Below are 21,484 nucleotides of genomic sequence, written 5' to 3' on the forward strand. Positions count from 1 at the left end.
CAGAGGAAGAAGAATTAAATAGGTAATGAAACATTTAATGGCTTTGGAATCTGATAACCTCATAAATTCCTATGATTTCATTTTATAATCACCCAAGCTGAATCAGCTTAGGAACATTTGGTATCTGTAATAGTAAGAATAGTTTGTGCTTCAAAATGAACATTATATATGTATATAAAGATGGTTTTAATATTCCTAGTGTGCTTCACCTGTGAGCTCTTAAACGCATATGATAATGACAAAACACAAATATCAACAATGACTATAGTTTATCACAATGTGTATAAGGCAAAACTCAAAGGTCAATAAAATATATCCACTTGGACATTTAAAACATTTTTCTATTGTTTCCAATCAAATGGTATTTTCTTAACTTTTTATCATTTTATTACAATATCCAACAAGCATATAGATAAGTATTATTTAATATTTTACAAATCTATGGAGCATAATAAGTCTAATTGTAGTATACAGAAAGTTCTATTAGGTAAGAATTTTAGCTGTCATGATCACCCTATATTCTTGGTGCTTAGAACCTTGCTTGGCACAGAATTGTTACTTAATAAATTTTTATAGAATGACTGTCCAATAGAATAAATAAAAGTACTTTTGAAATGCTTTGCCAGAAGTTAAAACTGATTATGAAGATCTTTACTTTGAAGTAGCATTTTAGTCATTTATTTTACACAAATCGATTACATACCTGCTATATGTATGGAGTTATGTTGGACATCATCAAGAATATAACTGTGAAGAATATAATATGGTATGTAGGTGATAGTTCCTGATTTCATATATTTTTAAAATAAATCTTTTTTTATTTTCATGATTTTAAAATATTACAAAATAGTGCACATTGGCTTAAAAAAATTGAGAATATGAAGGTAAAATATAAAGGAAATATTTCAACCCTAAAATGAGCTAAAATCACTGCCGAGATTTTGATGCATTCCTGTTTACATTTAACGTATCTTTATGTGTGTGATTATACAAGGGCTGTTTGGAAAGTGTCCAGTCATTGTTAATATAATGAGAACATTTACATGGCTGGATACTTTCCAGATGGCCCCTCGTGTATTATGCAGATAATTGGGGTTTTTTGAATGAGCATATTTCCCCCTGTTGTGTGAACTTACGGTGTTTTTGTCATGTTTTGGCAACTTAGCATTGTATATTAAGCATTTTCTATGTCACCTAAAGTTTTGGATGCACATAATTTTAATAGGTGCACAGAGGTCAGTCATAATTATTCATTGACTTTCTTGTTTATTCATTAAACAAATATTAATTTAAACCACACAAGGTACCGTACACTGTTTTAGTTAAGGAAAACAAAGATCCCACTCTCCTAAAGTTTACGTTTACTGAAAGTTTAGATACAATAAAGATGCAAAAGCACACGCGTATGTTAGATAGCAGTGCAGTGGAGCAGGGTATGCAGGGCAGGAGAAGAGGAGGAGGATGATGGTGGTGGATGTATTTATTATACAGTGTGGTTAGAGGAGGCCTTTCTGAGAGGGTAACATTTGAGTAGAGAACTGAAGAAGTGAAGGATACACCCAGGAGAGGATCTGAAGGAAATATGCTTGTTAGAAGTTATTGCAAATGCTGAGGCAGAAACTTCCTTGAAATATTTGAGAGACAGGGAGAACAAGGAGGGAGCAGAGGAGAGAAAACCAGAACAGGAACAAGTGGCCAGGTAACATAGGCCTGTTGAGGCTGTGTAAGGATTTTGTCTTTTATAGTTAGTGAATCGGCCAGTCATTTGGAGGGTTGTGAGCAGAGATGTGATATGACCTGACTTGCGGTATGAAATGATGGCTGTGGCTGCTCTGTGGAGGACAGAGCATAGGGAGGCCACAGGAAAGACATCCAGAAGAGTATGGTCATAGCCTGGGTGAGAAATGACTTTGCCGTGGGCCAGTGTGGCTGTGGTAGTGGGAAATAGCCAACTTCTGCATATAATCTGCTTGTAGAGCTGACAGCCTTTGGTGATTGGCCACTGTGGGGTGTCAATAAAGAAGAGAAATCAAGCATGATATCGGAGATCTTGGCTTGAGCAACAAAAACTAGGGAGTTGCCTTGAAGGAGGGGCAGTTTTAAGGAAAATCAGCAGTTTGGTTTTGAATTTGTTAAATTTTAGATGAGTACTTAAAATTCAAGTCAGAATTATCAAGAATTTGAACATTTGGGTCTCAGTGAAGTAATCTGGACCAGAGATAAACCTTTGGGAGTCAACAGTTAATTGACGGTGCTTTAATATTGAGGAGAACCAAAGGACTGTACGAAAAGAGGAGTTCAAAAGCCCAAGCTCTGAGCAAATCCTACATGTAGAGTTTAGGAAAACCAGGAGGATCCAGGGTAGAGAACAAAAATAAGAGGCTGGAAATTTGGAGGAGATCCAAAGGCAAAGTAGTATCTCAAAGGAAGTAACTCTAGGAAGTGTCTGAAGAAGAATACAGTAATCAAATGCTTTAAATGATGCTATTAGATCAGGTAATAGGAGAGCTAAGGGAAAAAAAAAACAAACATCAGATTGACAACTAGAAGGCATTAGTGATTGTGAGAAGGGTTTTGGTAGAGTGGCAGGGTGAAAGTCTGATTGGGGTATGTCTAACATAGAGTGAGACTAAAGAAATGGGAATAGAAAAATATAGTGTAAAATTTAAGAAGCTTTTCTGGAAAGGGGATTGGACACATTGGGCATTAGCTGGACGGGAATGTGGGTTAATCAGAATGGTTTATTTAAAAACTTGTTTATGTTTGTATAATAATATCAGTTATCCAGGAGAAATAAAACTACTGATGGTTTCTGGAATAAATAGACGGTGTATGGTCTTCTGTGTAGCAAAGGAGTTGGCTCTACATGGGAATGTGTGGAATTTATCCATTGTAACTGGAGGAATGCTAAAGGTACTTGTGCTATGGTAGAGTTCATATTAGAAGCACCAGGAAACTTCTTGTTTATTATATTACCCAATAAAATAATATATAAGCCCATCAGATGTAATTAATAAGAGAGAAGAAAATTTGGAAGTATGAGAAAATGTAGATTGTATGAAATAATCATCTTGGGAGAGAGTAAACAGCAGTATTGTTAGGTAGCACTAAGAGCCTAATTACAGTTAGTGGTCATGACTAAAACTGATGATTCAGCATAGATGTGGGTTTTTCTGTATATTCTGAGCCACCTTCAACTTCTCATAAGTAGGTAAAGATGTGCATTTAACCATTATGGAATTTGGAGGAAGGGAAAGGAAAGGGGTAGAGAATGTTTGCAAAGAAATAATTATGATGGGCAGGGCACAGTGGCTCACGCCTGTAATCCTAGCACTCTGGGAGGCCGAGGGGGGAGGATCGCTCAAGGTCAGGAGTTTGAGACCAGCCTGAACGAGACCCCGTCTCTACTAAAAATAGAAATAAAAATTATCTGGAAAACTAAAAATATATATAGAAAAAATTAGCCAGGCATGGTGGCACATGCCTGTAATCCCAGCTACTGGGGAGGCTGAGGCAATAGGATCACTTAAGCCCAGGAGTTTGAGGTTGCTGTGAGCTAGGCTGACACCACGGCACTCTAGCCCGAGCAATAGAGCGAGACTCTGTCTCCAAAAACAAAAACAAAAACAAAGAAAGAATTATGATGACAGTCTTATAATATAAAGGAGTAAAGGAGGAATGTTAGGGTGAGAAAAATATATTAGGATACATTGTTTGAAAATAGTGAAGTTCCATAGAATTGCTGGAATCAGGATACAAGACAGAATAAATTTTAAAGATAGGAGGTATGTGTCTGAGAGTGAGTGGTTGACATGGACATTACGGAGGTTACAGCAAGGTTTAAAGGATGACAGTGGTAATGGGTGGATGAGGTGGATAAGATACAAGATCACTGAAGGTGAGAAGATCACAGACATAAAGTTCAGGGTATTTGAAGGATGACTTCATAAATATTGAAATTATCTTAAATTATGCTATATAGTGGTAGTAGAATGTAGTAGATGAGTAACAAGCTTTGGCTAAACTCTCTGGATTCAAATTCTGGCTTTGACCCTTAACACTACTTGTATGATCTTAGGCAACTGACATAAACTTTGCCTTATTTTCTTATCTATAAAATGGGGATACTATAATTGACTATCAAATAGGGTTCTTTTGAGAATCAAATGAAATAACTCAAAGCTCTAAAACTGCATGTAGAATATATTAATACTAAGTAGGTTTTGGCACATTCTAATAGTAATAGTTATTACTATTGTGTAGCTAGAGAAACATTCAAATACATAGCCATTATCTAATAATTTTATATTTAGGCATTTAGATAGCTTACAGTTTTTCACTGTTATAAATATAACTGCAATGTGTATCCTTACACATAAATCTTCTCTTGCAACATTGATTACTTTTCTTAAGGTTTCTAGCTGTTGAATTACTTTGTCAGATGGAATAAATTATTTAAATATTCTTGAAACTTATTGGAAAACATTTTTAAAAGTGTTTATGCATTTCGATCTTTACTAACCATGTGTACAAATTGCTACCATGCTAATCGTCAAAATTTTATATTTCTTAATAATTTTAGATACAAGAAACATATGCAAATTATAGTACTACATTTTAATATTCAATTGAAAACTGAAGTTTAATTACAAGTAATGAAATATCTCTTTTATAGTCATAAAAAATTTGATAAGAATGTATATATATTAATAGTAATTATATGTGAAGGGTAGGGTAATGGGTGATGCTTTCTTTTTTATAAATTTCTGAATTTTTAAAATTTTCTTATAGAAAATGTGATAATTTATAAAAAGAAAATAGTCATTATTTCATAGAGAACATATGTCCCTTTATCCTACAGTATAATGAAGGTAGAAGATGTAGAAATGTGTAAACATACATACACACAACAATAACATCATTTTAAAGTCATCAGTTCCATTAGGCAAGTATAATGAAAGTGCTATTGGGAATAAAGAGAAAGGGACAATGGTTCCATACTGGGAGTGGCCTATCAAGGGAAATTTTACTTAGGATAAGATATTTGGGTAAAAAAAGGATAAGAGGCTTTTAAGAAAAGTTCATTTTGGACAGAGAAAATATAGGAAGTAAAGATACAGAGCCATAAAAAAACATCAACTATCCAGGGAGGATATAAACAGCCAAATGCAAATGCAATGGCAATAGGTTAGAATCTTAGTCAGGGCTTGAGAGCTCATGGTCTTGGATAATGTGCCTGGGAGACAACCATTTGGAAGGCAGGTGTTCAGTGATGCCATTATTGCTTGGTAACTGAATCTCAAATATATTAAATGTCATGCATGACCCATATCCTAATCAATGACACCATTTGTATCACACATGTACACAATGGACATATGAGATTTGTAAGGATGCAGATAAAGTATTAATACTTAGCACACAGTAGCCTTCACCACAAGGTAGCTGTCATTATTGTGGTTATTGCTAATAAAAAAACGTTAAGAAAATACAGAAGCTACAGCAAATAGATTAGGAGTATTTGAGAAAGGCAGACTAAATTTGAATCCTAACTTAAACACTTTCTAACTGTTGGCATGGCAAGTTATTTATTCCGAGCTTCCTTTTTAAAATCTGTAATACAGAGACAATAATGGTTACTGAGAGGTTTTTTGAAAAAAAGGTTAAGGATAATTAATATAAAACAACTAAGATGAAAATCATCAGGTATTAGGCACTCAATGAATGGCAACTATTATTATTATTGATTTTGCTTCTGTGTTAATGGAAATGAAGGTGCTTTATCTTCCCCTTTAGCTTCCATGAGACTAAAAGAGGCCCAGCAGATAATTTGCTGCTGCAACTGAGAAAGAAATGAAAAGAGGTGTCTGGTAGACTATTTTACACACTGAAGAGAGAGTAGTTGGAAAAAAAGAGCTCAGAGGCTCTACAAGTGATTAATTCTGGTACAGGCAATATCATTTCTGGCAGATGTGCTGAGTACTCAGCACTGTGACTAAGTCAGTCTGAGAGCCATTATGGAACAAAACAAAGAAAGGTCTGTCACTTTAGGAGATGTTGGGAGCCAGCATTGTACTGAAGATCAAAAAAGGGAGACAGAGGGAATAGAACAAGAAATTGGTTTTAGTGACATAAGCTTGTTCATGTTCTTGTCCTTTACACAATTCTGGAATTTTCAATACAAACTTGTGTAACTCACAGCCATTAAGGCTCTACATTTCCAGGAATTCTCAGAGACCTAATTTACTCCTTGCTGGAGTTACAATAACTCCTTTTCTTAAGTAGAGGATTTTCACTAACCCCAAAACTGAAATTTTTTAAAATATGGAAGGTAAAGAAAAAGATAACTAAGATCCATTATAGCTCTAAAATACTAATATTCCTTTTAATTATATCCAACTGTGCCGTAGTAATGAAAAAATATATAATTTCAGCACTCAGAAATAGCATCCACATCTAGCTAGGAAAGGATTGCATTTTAAGATTCCTTCCATGCAAAAACTAATGTCTTGTGACTATATGGATTAACCCTGATAGCGTCTTGGACATTCAAGTATAAGTTTTTTATTCTCTTAATGTAGGGATAAATCAAAATATCTTAAGTTTGTATGGTACTTTAGACTGTGTTTCTTTTTATATAGCAGCTGTAAACCCATTTTTCATGTAATAGAATATCTTGACCAAAGCTGTAATGAGATTCAGGGTTTTGGTAACAAAATATCAAATAACAAGTTACAAAATTACTCTTCCCTAAGAGAGCATTGGTATAAAGTTCCTGGAATATCCATTCATCTCAGGTATTTTCAAAGGACTCTGCCATATACCCTGGTTTGCATGGGATTCAGTAGTCCCATAATGAATAAGTTTATCATACATAGTTGGGAGTTCATTTGTAATTTGTGACTCAGTTCATTTGACAGTTGGGGTTTATTTTTAAAGAAATGGCCAATCGAATGGGTGTCCAGTAACAGAGACTACACTATCATAAATAAAATGGATCCACTGTGAAAAATGTCATAATACATAAGGCTCAAGGCCCCTGAGGATGGGCCTGACTTGGCAGCAGGTCCTGAGTACAGAAGGGACAGAAGAATGCAACTTGATGGTCTTGATCAAAGTGAGGCTGTGCTCAGCTCTCTTCATGTAGAAGAATTGCTTCCCCACTCCTTACTGAATGCTGCCGTATTCTGGGAAGAAGAGCCTGAATGAAAACATGAAATAACCACATCCTTCTGGGCCCAAATATCTGAAATCTAGCTTTCTCTCCAAAAAAGGCTTTGTAAGAGAAGTGAAAGGCATTTGTTTCTCTTCCAACCAGAGAGAAAAGTGACCACCAGCTATAGGAAGGCAGAACTTTCAGCCTAATGAAATTCCAGGAGGTGCTTAAAATATAGAAGGTATTTGCTTCTATGTGGGAAACCTCATAAGGCCATGGGAAGACTGGCAGCTGCAGGCAGCTGTAGATAGCCACGTAGGGAGAGGTCTGAGGACAGTGTGAAGATAGAAGGTATGGAAGAGTGGCAGTCTGTTTGGGCCATCATGCCAAAATATTAATACCATAGACTAGATGGCTTAAACAACAGAAGTTTATTTTCCCGCATATATATAGTGGACCCTTGAGCAACGCCAGGTTTGTACTGCATGGGTCCACTTATCTATGGGCTTTTTTCAATAAATACATTGAAAAATTTTTTAGAGTTTTTCAACAATTTGAAAAAACTCATGGATGAACCATATAGCCTAGAAATATTGAAAAAATTAAGAAAAAGTAAGATATGTCATAAACGCATAAAATATATGTAGATAATAGTCTATTTTTGTCGCTAAAATATACACAAATATGCCCTTTGTGGCATTTTTTTTTTCCAAAATAGGTCACTTTCATCTGCATTAAAAACCTGTACAGGTAGATATCCTTTCTTCTCAATGATTTTCTTAATAGCATCCGGACACTTGTTTGCTGCCTCTTGGGCAGAAGCTGTTTTTATGTATAACAAAAACTATATGCAGATTTATCATAAAAAGTTAAAATTTATCAAAACTTACACACACACTTGCAGACTATACATGGCACCATTCCAAGTCAAGAGAAATGTAAACAAAAGTAAAGATACAGCATTAAATTCTAACTGCATAAAATTAACTGTAGTGTACATACTGTACTACTATAATGATTTTGTAGCTACCTTCTATTGTGGTGAGCTCAAGCATTGCCAGTATCTGCTTTAAATGCCCTATGATGCTAACCATCCCCAGATGAGCAGTTCCTCTCTCTAGTAAATTGCATATTGCAATCAAAAGTGATCTCCCACAGTTCTGGTGTATTTTTCATTGTGCTTAGTGCAATACTGTCAACCTTGAATAACACCACGGGATCCATATGAAGTGCCACTAGTGATGCTGGAAGTGCTCCCAAGAAGCAGAGAAAAGTCTTGACATTACAAGAAAAATGAATTGCTTGATATTTAGCATAGATTGAGGTCTGCAGCTGTGGTTGGCTGCCATTTTAAGACATATGAATCCAGTGTAAGGGCCATTATAAACAAAGAGAAGAAAATTTTAAAGTCATCACTGCAGCTATACCAGCAGGCATAAAAACCATGTACTCTTTACTAAATATCTTTGTATCTTGTTCTGAAAATATAGTTTTTATGTGGGTGTAGGATTGCTATAAGAAAGGTATACCTACAGACTCTAATATAATTTGAGAAAAAGCAAAGTCATTATAATGACAATTTAAAGCAAAACGGAAGTGAAGGATCTGTAGCTGGATAATTTAATACTAGCAAAGGATAGTTTGATAATTTTAGAAAGAGGATTGGCTTAAAAACTGTCAAGATAACAGGAGAACCAGCTTCAGCAGACCAAGAGGCAGCAAAGCATCCAGACGCTATTAAGAAAATCATTGAGGAGGAAGGATATCTGCCTGAACAGGTTTTAATGCAGACAAAGGTGCCCTATTTTGAAAAAAAAAAAAAAAAAAAAGCCACAAAGGACACTTATTATTATGGAAGAGAAGTGAGCACCATGATTTAAATCAGAAAGGAATAAGGTAATTCTACTGTTTTGTACAGATGCATTCAGGTTTATGGTCAGGACTACCCTAGTCTATAAAGCTGCTAATCCCCAGTCCTTGAAGGGAAATGATAAACATCAGCAGTCTACAACAGTAACAACAACAACAGGGCCTGGACAGTGAGAACTCTTTTTCTGGATTGATTCCATCAATGCTTTGTCCCGGAAGTCAGGAAGTACCTAGCCAGTAAGAGATTTCCTTTTAAAGTTATTCTGATATTGACCAATGCTCCTGGCCACACAGCAACCTAGGAGTTCAATACCAAAGATGTCCAAGCAGTCTTCTTGCCCCCAAACACAACGTCTCTGAGCTTCTAAATCAGAGTTCATAAAGACTTTTAAGGATCATTACACATAGTATTCTATGGAAAAGATTGCTAGTACTATGGAAGAGAACACCAACATAGGGGACATCATCAAAGTCTGGAAGGATTATACCATTGAAGATGCCATTATCGTTATAGAAAAAGCTGTGAAAGCCCTCAAACCGCAAACAATAAATTCCTGCTGGAGAAAACCTTGTCCAGATACTGTGCATGACTTCTCATGATTTACCATACAGTCAATCAGTGGAATCATGAAAGGGATTGTAGATATGACAAAAAAGGTGGGGGGTGAAGGGTTTCAAGATATGGATCTTGGAGAAATTCAGGAGTTAATATAGACACTGCACCAGAAGAATTAACAGAAGACGACTTCTTGGAAATAAATGCTTCTGAACCAGTGCCAGACAACGAGGAAGAAGATGTAGAAGAAGCAGTGCCAGAAAGCAAACTGACATTAGACAATCTAGCAGAAGGGTTATGATTATTCAAGACTGCTTTTTTGTTGCTGTTGTTGTAGTAGTTTTTTAAGAGACAAAGTCTCACTGTGTTGGTTAGGCTGGTCTTGAACTCCTGGTCTCAAGTGATCGTCCTGCCTCCCAAATTGCTGGGATTATAGGTATGAGCCACTGCACCAGCTTATAGGTATGAGCCACTGCACCCAGTTAAATGCTTTTGACTTCATTTAGGACATGTACCCTTCTATGATACAGGCACTGAAACTAAAACAAATGGTGGAAGAAGGATTGGTTCTATATGGAAACGTTTTTAGAGAAATTAAAAAGCAAAAAGGTCAGAAATTATGATGTATATCCCTAAAGCTACACCAAGTGAGCCCACCTCTCCTGTCTCCCCTTCCATCTCTTCTGCTTCTGCCACCCCGGAAATGGAAAGATCAACTCCTCGTCTTCTTCCTCCTCCTCTTCTTCCTCCTCTTCTGCCTACTCAATGTGAAGACAAGGATAAAGACCTTATGATGATCCACTTCCACTTAATGAATAGTAAATGTATTTTCTCCTATAATTTTCTTAACATTTTCTTTTCTCTAGCTTACTTTATTGTTAATAAAACAGTAAGTAATACATATGATATACAAAATATATGCTAATTGACTATGTATTATTGGTAAGGCTTGAATCAAGAGTAGGCTATTAGTAGTTAAGTTTTCAGGGAGTCAGTTGTTATACACAGATTTTTGACTGTGTGTGGGGTTGGTGTTCCAACCCCTGTATTGTTCAACGAACACACACACATTCATACACCCACACCCACACATATATATGTATTTCACTTCCAGTGTTTCTTACATTAAAATTGCAATATTTCTGAGATACTTTGTTACATAGTCCTAACCTTTCTATGACCCTTTTCCTCGTTTCTATCCCATTATGCTTCACTTCCCACCACTACCATAAGAATAATTGTGATAAGTAAAAGAGGGGTCAGATAAACTTGTAAAACTCATTGGAAATTATTTCTTATATCATTTTTAGACAGTGCTTAAAATTTTAAATTTATGTATAAGAAATATCTTCCTAGTGCATGCTGACTGCCCGATATCAATAAATATAGTCCTCTGGCAGCCCTGTCTGTGTAATGCTTCAGAGAATCACATTTCTGAATAACTAGAAGCCTATCTCTGGTATCAGGAGAGATATTTTAAATGCACTAAGAAAACGAGGAAAAATAATTAAAATTAACACATTAAACTTTTCAAGCTCCATTGTTTTCAGATAAATTGCCCAACTCTGGTCAGAACCTCTTCCTGCCCAATTATCCATATATTTCATTTTATGATTTTTAATTTGCAGAATACTTTGCACTTTTGAAATGGTTTTGTATGTGTTACTTTACCGTCCCCAAACAGTAGTTTGCCCACTGTAAGAGGGAATTACTAGTGTTACAAACTCAACTCATCTTGTTGGTAGAATTCCTAAAGGTCATCTACTTTTATTTTAGTGAGCGACCAGATATTTATAGTTTTCCAGAAAGGTAGAGGCAAAGTAATGATTACGTCCAGCTCCTAACTTAGAAGCTCAGTGGTTCAGGGTGTTCCTTGCCTGACACATATATTCGCAGATCTTTCATCCTTTCCCATGTACCCTTTCCTCCTTGTTCAAGTGTGCAGCCATTTCTGTCTCCACTGTCACCTAAAACCTGCCTATGGTCTCCTCCACCCTCATATGCCAAAGAGAAATCACTTATCATTCACTTTTGTGTTTGAATTTTTACTCTGCTTCCTTTTCCCTTTGACCCAACCACTAAGCTGGATGATAAAATTATTTAGTACTTAATGAGTAATATAAAACAATGACTATATCAATTAGGATTGAATTCAGTTGCTAGCAACAGAAAACCAACTCAGTTGGGTTTAAACTGGGAATTTATTTGACTCACACACATTGAAGTTGAGAGCTGGGTGGCTGCTAGACATGGGGCAGGTGCTCCACGAGACCATCCTGGGCCTCCAGCAATGCTGCTGTCTGCTCCACCACCCTCACATTTGTCTCCTCATGATTGCCAGATGGCTGCTTAATTCCAGGTACCACGCCTGCTTTCAATGCAGGGACAGAGAAAAAGGAAGAAAGGCTATACCAGCTGTGCAAATCCCTCTTTCAGTAAGGAAAAAAGAAAGCTTTTGATATAAAATGTTATAAATTTACAGTTATGTTCTGTCATTTTGCTTTGTGTTGCTATGCAGAATACTACAGACTAGGCAATTTATAAAGAAAAGAAGTTTATATCTGGAGGCTGGGAAGTCCAATATTAAGGTGCCAGCATCTTGCAAGAGTCTTCTTGCTGTGTCATCCCATGGAGGAAAGTGGAAGGGCAAGAAAGCATGCACAATAAGAAAAGAAAGCTAGCCTAACTCATCCTTTTAATGGGAACCCATGCCTGTGATAATGGCATGAATCCATTAATCTCCTTTTAAAGATCCCACCTCTCAACACTGTACATTGAGGATTAAGTTTCTAACACATGGACTTTGGGGGACACAGTCAATCTAAAGCATGTTTCTTTGGTCAAATTGTGTTTCATGACCACTCCTACTAACACGGGAGGCAGGGAAGATTACCACTTATATTGGGCACATTGCTCCTTAAATACTATCAAGATTCTATTAACAAGGAAGAAGGATGAATGTATATTGGGAGGTAACTAACAGTGTGTTATAAACCTTTATAAAGGCCAGGTATTGTGCTCAATCATGTGCAGGTTTCCTTTTAAGGATCATTGACAATGATACCAAATAGGGGAGTACCTTTTCCTCTTCTTGCTGTACTTATTTGTTCTACCTCCTTTCTGATTATTGGGATCGCATTACCACTTTCAAGTTTTATCTTAAAGGTGAATTTAGTTTGGATTTGCAGATGCTAGAGCCATGTGAAAGCAACTATGAACATCAATGACTTCCAGTTGCCACTACTTGTAGAGAATCTATGTCCTTTCCCATTGCTTTAGCTTCATCTCTACTGCCTATGAAGAGTTGCCAGAGCTTGGGCTGCAAATGACTTTTCCAGGCATTAAGCATGCCATTTAAGGTGCATTGTAATATCATTTAAACATATGCTGAACTATATAGTTCTAAAATTTATCTCAAGGACAGAGAAATGCCCCACAACCCTAGCTAACAACACTTGGGACAGATGGAGGCTCTGTAATCCCAGCTCTCTAATTACCTATGAACTTTGATCTAGGACAAGTGATTCTGAGATTATAGAAAAAAATGTGCTTAGGTTGTTTTTCACGGGGGCAAAATGGGGGAAAGTATCTTCATAAAGTGATTATCAATAAAGAAGAAACAGCTTTACTGAACATTTGCCTATGTAGAGCTCTCAAATTGGTACCCTTACTCTGAGTAAGCAATATATAAGATGGTGTGAAAGAGGAAATTGCCAAAGATAGGCCCATTATTACTTGTGTTTCCCAGTCTCTTGATTAATGTACATCATTTCTCAGAATACAAAGCATTTTAATGAGCAAGAGGGGCTGAATGTGTTCAAATGTCACCCCTACATGCTCTTAAAAGGACAGAAATGTTTTCCTGAAAGTGACTCACTGCTTCAACATGACTGTTTCTGCGCTCAGTCTCAGAATATTTCTGCATATGGTATAAACTGTGTGCACAATTGCCCTTGTGATGATTAAAGGAAGTCTACAGCCTTGCCTTGACCTTGCCCTGGGCTTTCATTTTCATTACTTCAACCAAATTTTGTAGACTGCCTACGTTGTATCATGGTTCTCTTAAACAGAATACAAAAGTGACTGAGATGGTTGCTCTGCCCTAAAGGAGTTTAAATTTTGAGGGCAGTGACAAGACAAGGTAAATAGGAGATGTATGCTGAGGGGATAGGACCATGGAGAGAACAGTAGGTATCAACTTAGGTAGTCAGTGGATAGGTGGAACAGGAAGTGCTGTGTGGGTTAAGAAAAACTGCAGTCAGAATCTCATCACAGGCTACAAACACATAATTTCTTTTTTTCCCCCTCTTTGTTCTACCATTTAATCCAATATAAATTTAGAGTTTTAAGGCTCAGCTCCAGGGCCAAATAATACATCTATGAAACTATTAATATTTTCTAATTTAACTATAAGAAATACTTTTTATACTTTAAACTTTATTATTCTCTTCTGGATTTTAACATTTCCTGTTCTCTATTTGTGTAGGTTTCCATTGATGTTGGAGCAATGTCTTATATGTTTGTGTACCTCAAGGTGCCTGTGCCCAATATCAATTATCTTTCATCGATCCCTCTTGGTCACATCTTCCACTCTCCACTCTCCATAACACTTGTCAGCCCTTGGAAAACTCCTTTCCAATGTTCAGTATCCTTCCTGTCAGTTACCAACTAGATGCCGATAGCATCATACACTCAGTCTTTGACAAATGTCTATAGACATTGTCATATGTCCCTAGGGAGCAAATTTACCGAGGTTCTATTTATTGCCATGAATGATCAGACCTGTACTTTGCTCAGGTCTATACTGCCAACTATATAATGACCTTGGGAAAGTCATTGAAACTCTTGCTTAAGTCCTTATCTTTAGAAATGAGCATATTATCCTTATTGCCAATCTCTTAGTGTAGAATTAAGAATTAAAAACAACTGTCACAGTAGAAAGGCATGTAGCTATAAAAATCATTATTTGTGCTTTTGCCTCTATAACAAAACAGATATCAAAACATACTTAAAACAAATAATTTAAGCCAAGGAATTAATTTTGCCTGAAATACGTGTGGTTGGAGTGTCTTTTACTTGAGCCTTCTAGCCCCTTAATGCTAAGATACTGTAATGCTCCTGGCAGTGGCCCTTATGGAGTGGATGCTCACAGCACAGCATTGGACAGTAGAAAAAATAAAAGTGGCAAATGCCCTGAGGTTGCTCAGGCAACATGTAGAAAGCCACACTGAGGGCAATCTGGAAGCATTCCAGGTTTCTAGCCCATCATTCAGGGTACTGAGATCCTCTTCACCTCCTATTCCTAGCATGCTTAGCAGTCACTGAATTAAATAAACAAATCAATTTCAAGCTACAAATGCTCTTGGTAAATAGAACAAACTTCTCCCACTTGACTGGCTCTATGACATAACACGACATGACAGGCATGGAAATTTCTCCATTGGTGAGACAAGACAGAATTCATCCAAGTGGGACACTGTTTAGATACAACCTCGACTGTGGAAAATTTGTCTGCTATGCATTATCATGGCTGTGCTGACCATCATCCCCTAGTTCAAAAGGCAAGTAAACAAACAAACAAAAACCTTCAAGTCTTTCCATAAAACCCTTTAAGTTTCCACTTTATCTTTTGAAGAAGATAATTAAATTACTCTAAGTTTGAAGTAATAATTTTCTTCAACAAAAAGAAAGTTTCACTCCCCATTGAGTTCCTTATGACATCATCCTCATCATTATCCCTGTTAAGAAATCCAGGCACTCTCCACAAGCCATCACTTTTCTTCACTCTCCTTATCAATCAGTTCAGTAGCCATTAAGGACTTATTGTTAAAATATTTAAATATCTGCCAAATTCACCCCTTTTCCTCCACCCCCCCCACCTTTCCTCTCCCCATTACTCATTACTATTGCTTGGATTATCACATTATCCTAATTGGCCACTAAGCCTTACATCAAGTCATCCACCAGACTGTGCTCTAAATAGCAGACAGGACTCAATTTCTATAATGCAAATATGATAATATCTCAAGTGAGTATACTCAAGTGAGAAGCTAGAAGTGTCTAGGTTTCTTTACTCCCTATGCCTAATAAAATGTTCAAGGTACAAATTCAAAAAATAGCTGCTGAATGAAAGTCTTTTTGGACCATTTGTCATATATAATTGCATTCCAGTAGAGGGCAGATTCTCACCCAGAAACTTCTGCCAAGTGAGTACTGGTTGTCTGGGCTTAAATGCTGGCTCTACTTACTTAGTCCATTGTTCAAATAAGATGTAAGACTGGAAGGAAATGATGACAAAGAACATTAAAAACCATATATAAATATGTTATAGATAACCAAGGCTTCCTTCTATGTCTTTGAAATGACAGAAAGCATAGATTCAAATAGAATTCCGATTGAGTAGTTTGAGAGCATGACTAGCGTAGTGGAAAGAGCAGAGAATTGGAATCGAGAAAACTGGATTCTGAGTCCAAGAGTCCAGTTCAAATAATTTGTCATTTGCCTTTAGTTTCTTCATCTATAAAATGAAAATGATGACTGCCTATTTATGTTACTAAAGGAAACACTGACACACACAAAAAAGCACCACTCAAATATGAAACATACAAATGAACATCCAAAAATACATTTTTCATGTAATTCTGGTTATTTCCAATTTCCTAAAAATTATCCACGGACCCTGACAGATTTGATAGGGACTATTTGACCCTGGATCCTAGGTTAAGAACATTTTCTTTATAGTTTACACCATAATTTCCCATTCAGCATATTATTTAATCCTCTGAAACATCCTGGAATGTTATATATGTTTATTCTCCCTAATTTCAAAAGAAAGAAACATGAAAAAGAGGATTTAAATTTAATTTCTATATCATATTATTCATCTCCTATTCTTTAAAAAGGAAAGATGGTTTGAAACAAACCATATGGAGAAAACATTTTTCTTTCCACAAACACATCTGAAAAACATTAGGATTGAAAAAATGGTTTACCATGAATGGAAAAAATATCATTGATTTTCCTTTTTTCTACTGACACAATTATCCCAAATTACTACTGCATTGCAGCAAATCTTTGTTGAGATCAGTGGGTTTATTTAAACAAACGAGAGAAGTGATTGTCCAGGGTTAAATGCAGGAAGTGTGACATTTATTTTGGGGTTATGCAAATCACTTCAGCACAAATGTTTAAGGAGTAGAAAAATCTTTCAAATTAGTTCTGTAATATTCAATGCAGTTTTATGCTTCAGTTGATTGTTCTGACATGAAATTTCCTGTATTCTGTGTAGTCAGCCATGAGGGCTATCAGAATAGCCATTATAGTCCAGCTTTTTCCTGGAGAATTGTGTTACTCTACTTTTGCACACACTATGTTTGTATATTCTTTGTCTATGCATACTCTTTGGGGATTAATATTAAAGATTTGAAATGCAGGTACCCAAGATATAATGTCATTCTGAATTTAGAAAAAAAAGCTGTTTCTTAGATTATTTGTACATTTCATCTTTTTTTTCCTCCCTCAACATATAAATTGGAATAACATTTACCTACATCCTCAAAATATTTAACGTATCAGATAGGAGGACAGAATTCAAAGTGTTACATAAATGGTAAAATATCATACAAATCCAAGGTAGTGTTCTTAACATTATTTTGTTACATAGAAAGTCAAGCTAAGATGAAACTAAGAAAAGTTTCATGGATGAGCAGACAGAGAGGTCTAGGATAGTGAATAAGTTATTTGCTTGTGATGAGATAAAGATGCTTCTGTGTAACCGTCATTCTAACAAAAGAATTCTGAAGAGGTCTTAACATAAATTGGACATGGCTTGATGTTGCACTTATCTGTCACTACAGATATACATATATTGTGTATCCTCACATATCCTCTGATTTTTTGGATATGTAAAATGCTTGACTTGCAATTGTTTGGCCCTTGGTGATATATGGCTGGAGGAAAGCACAGAAACAATACAGTACAGTGGAGGACTGCCCTCCTAAAGCTGTCTTTACAGAGTGGAAATTTCCTAAGTTCATGGCCAAGGAATTTTAGAAACGTGGTATGAAGTTACCACTCTCCCATCCTGAGTGCATTTAATGATACTTTCATGGAGCCACATGAAGTATTATGAATTCCTTTCACCATGATAATCCAGGAAGCCGCCACTAAACAACTAGGAGTTGACATGCAAACAAAAACCTGTTTGTCATTTCAAGTGAAAGCTACAACCTGAGCCTGGCATTTCTTCACAGGCATTTATAACTTTTTGCATTACATGAGAAATAGTACTGTCATCATTCTACCTTTTGAATTGAATATACTATAAAATATTTAATATGGACTCCTGATTGCTAACTTTGAGATGCAGACTTTTAATGGTCATTTACTATATGTCACCAATTTGAGAACCCAAAGGTATAGATTGCAAATATCATTCTCTCATATTAATTTTGGAATAATTTTTATCTTAGTTGTGGCTCTATATACACATCAGTATATATCAGATCTCCCCTCCTATGTGGAGCCCATTTTGCAGTTCCATTTTTCTTTTACAACATAGCATTTTCATGGTATTAATATTCTGTTCCTCTTTGAAATACGCTGATAAATATTATTGGAAGATGAGCAAGAAAAATTACACATGATTTGTCATAGAAATATAGTTACATATAGTTTAGTAGTTGAATAAATTTAAGATGTGATCTGTAGCATCCATAGTCATAAAGAACAGGCAGTTTACAAGTCATATTAGCAGAGATTTAGAGTCCAAAGCTGCTGTGAATTGTGTGTGTGTGTGTGTGTGTGTTTCAAAATTTCATACATTAAAGCCTAAATTCTCAATGTATTGGTATTTGGAGTTGGGGTCTTTGCGCGGTAATGGTAGTCCTATGGGTGGAGCCCTCATCAATAGGGTTAGTGCCTATATTAGAAGAAACATGAGAAAAATAATTTCTCTTTCTCCCCACATTGTGAGGATACAAGAGAAAACAGTTGCCAGCAAACCAGGAAGAGTAGCCTCACTAGACACCAGATCTGCCAACACTTTGAGCTTGGACTTCCTAGCCTCCAGAACTGTGAGAAATAAATTATTCAAACCACCCAGTCTATGCTGTGCTTCATAGTAGCCCAGTCTGACCAAGACAAAAGTAAAGTACTCAAATTCTAGTTCTGCCAGTTATTAACTTTTGGATATTGGGAAATCCCTCAACTTCATTCCACGTTTAATGTCTTGACAGCAAAATAAATATGTTGATATCTCACATATACATTTTTTCATTTTTTAAATGAAAAAATAAATATAGGTGCTTTGTAAATCTCAGATTGTAATACAAATATAAGATAATTTAATGGTTTTAGGTGAGTTGCTGTTCTAACACCTAGATAAATGTGGACAACATATAAGGACATTTAACGTCATAAAATATACTAATATCAAAAATAGCAAGAGGATGTTCTTAGCCTTGGCAACATACACAGTATAGTAATTGCCTAGGTCAGCTATTTATGGTAAATTAGAACATTAGTCAAGTTATAGATTGTGTCATTGTTGGCATTTTCTCTTTGTTTATCAAAAAAATGAGAGAGATGTATAATTTATATGCTATAACATTAAATTATTGGTTTTAGTTTCAATTCAGTGAGTTATGATATCTGTATACATTTCTGTACCACCACCCAAAACAAGAATTAGAATGTTCCTTTCTGTGTTCTAGTCAATACAACCACTTTAGCATAGGCAACCATTTCTGATTTCTATCACCATAGATTTGTTTTTTCTTGTACTTGGGATTATAGTACTCTTTTGTCTCTGCCTCTTTTGCTCAACAAAATGATTTGAAGATTTATCTATGTGTGGATATGAGGAATTTGTTTGTTCCTTTAAATTGTTGAGTAGTATTCCAATGTATGTCTATATCAAAATTTTTATCTCCAGTTTTTCTGTGGAAGGACACTTGGTTTGTTTATAGCTTTTGTTTATTATAAATGAGTTTGCTATAAACATTCTTGCACAAGTCTTATTGTGGACATATGTTTTTATTTATCTTGAGCATAGGACTTCCCTTATTTCTCTTAGGAATGTAGTTTCCTTCAGGGTGTTATTTCTCTGAAAGTGGAATTGTTGAGTCAAAGTAAGTGCTGATATGAGTATAAAATGGTACATTTACATCAGAAAAAAAATGGCAGTATTTTTATCACATAAAAGTAAATATATATATATATATATACACTATATATATATATATACACTATATATATATATATATATATACACTATATATATATATAAGCTATATAACATTTACCCTCTATATGCTAGACTTTAAAGAAAATTTCCAAAGTGTTTTTTAAAATACTGGTACAAATTTTATACTCTCAACAGCTACGAACAATGGTTCTAGTCACTTTGCATCCTAACCAACTGTGACTGTGTTGGTAACCATTCTTCTTAATTTGACATTGTTAGTGTTTTGTTGTAGTTCTTGTTTTTTAAAATTTTTATCAATGATTTCATCCACATTTGTTACATGCATTAGTATTTCATTCTTTTAAATGGTTGACTGGTATTTCATTATAAAAATAAATTTGTTTATTTATCTTATTGATAGACATTTGAGTTGTTTCAATTTTGTCTCTTATGGATAAGTCTGTTGTAGACAGCAGCATGCAAGTCTTTTAATATACTAATATTTTCATTTCTCTGTAAGAGTTGGATTTATATGACTATAATATATCAAAGATCAGCAAGCTATTATCCATGGGCCAAATTCATCCAACTACATGTTTTTGTAAATAAAAGTTTACTAAAATAGTGGTGCTCACTTTGTCATGTATTGTGTATGAGTGTTTTTGTGGTATAATGGTCAAGCTGTAATAAAAACCACAGTAGCTGTAACTTTATCTTTTTTAAAAACATTTATTTCAGAATATTACGGGGTACAACTGTTTGGTTACATGAAATGCTTTTTGTACTACTTGAAACAAAGCTATAAGTTTGCTCATCTCACAGGAAGTGTATAATCTACCCATTTGGTATGATTTCACACATCCTGCTCCTCTCCCACCCCATTTGATTTCCATTGAGTTTTACTTCCTATTGTTCACATGAGTGCTTTTCAATTAGTTCCAATTTAATAGTGAGTACTCTGGTGTTTGTTTTGCCATCCTTGCAATACTTCACTTAGGAGAATGCACTCCAGTTCCATCCAGAATGGCACCAAAGGTGTCAACTCATATTTTTATGGCTGAGTGGTACTCCATGGTATACATACACCACATTTAATTAATCCACTCATGAATTGATGGGCACTTTGGTTCTTTCCACATCTTTGAAATTGTGAATTGTGCTATAATAAACATTAAAGCGTAAGTGTCTTTGTGATAAAATGACTTTTTTCCTTTGGGTAAATACCCAGTGGTGGGATTTCTGGATCAAATGGTAAGTCTACTTTTAGTTCTTTGAGGTATCTCCATACTGTTTCTGTAGAGGTTGTACTAGTTTGCATTCCCACCAGCAGTGTATAGTGTTCCCTTCTTTCCACATTCATGCCAGTATCTATAGTTTTGGGACTTTTTGATAAAAACCATTCTCACTGGGGTTACGTGATATTTCATGGTGGTTTTGATTTGCATTTCCCTGGTGATTAGAAGTGCTGAGCATTTTTTCATATGTTTGTTGGCCATTGGTCTTTCTTCTTTGAAAAGCTTCTGTTCATGTCTTTTGCCTACTTTTTAATGGGGTTGTTTGATTTTTTTCTTGCTGATTTGCTTAAGTTCTCTGTAGATTCTGGTTATATTAGCCCTTTATCGGACATATAGCATGTGGATATTTTCTCCCATTATATAGGTTGTCTATTTGCTCTGTTGATTGCTTCCTTGCCTGTGCAGAAGCTTTTTAATTTAAT

This window comes from Lemur catta, chromosome 4, assembly GCF_020740605.2.
Source record: "Lemur catta isolate mLemCat1 chromosome 4, mLemCat1.pri, whole genome shotgun sequence".
NCBI lineage: Eukaryota > Metazoa > Chordata > Mammalia > Primates > Lemuridae > Lemur > Lemur catta.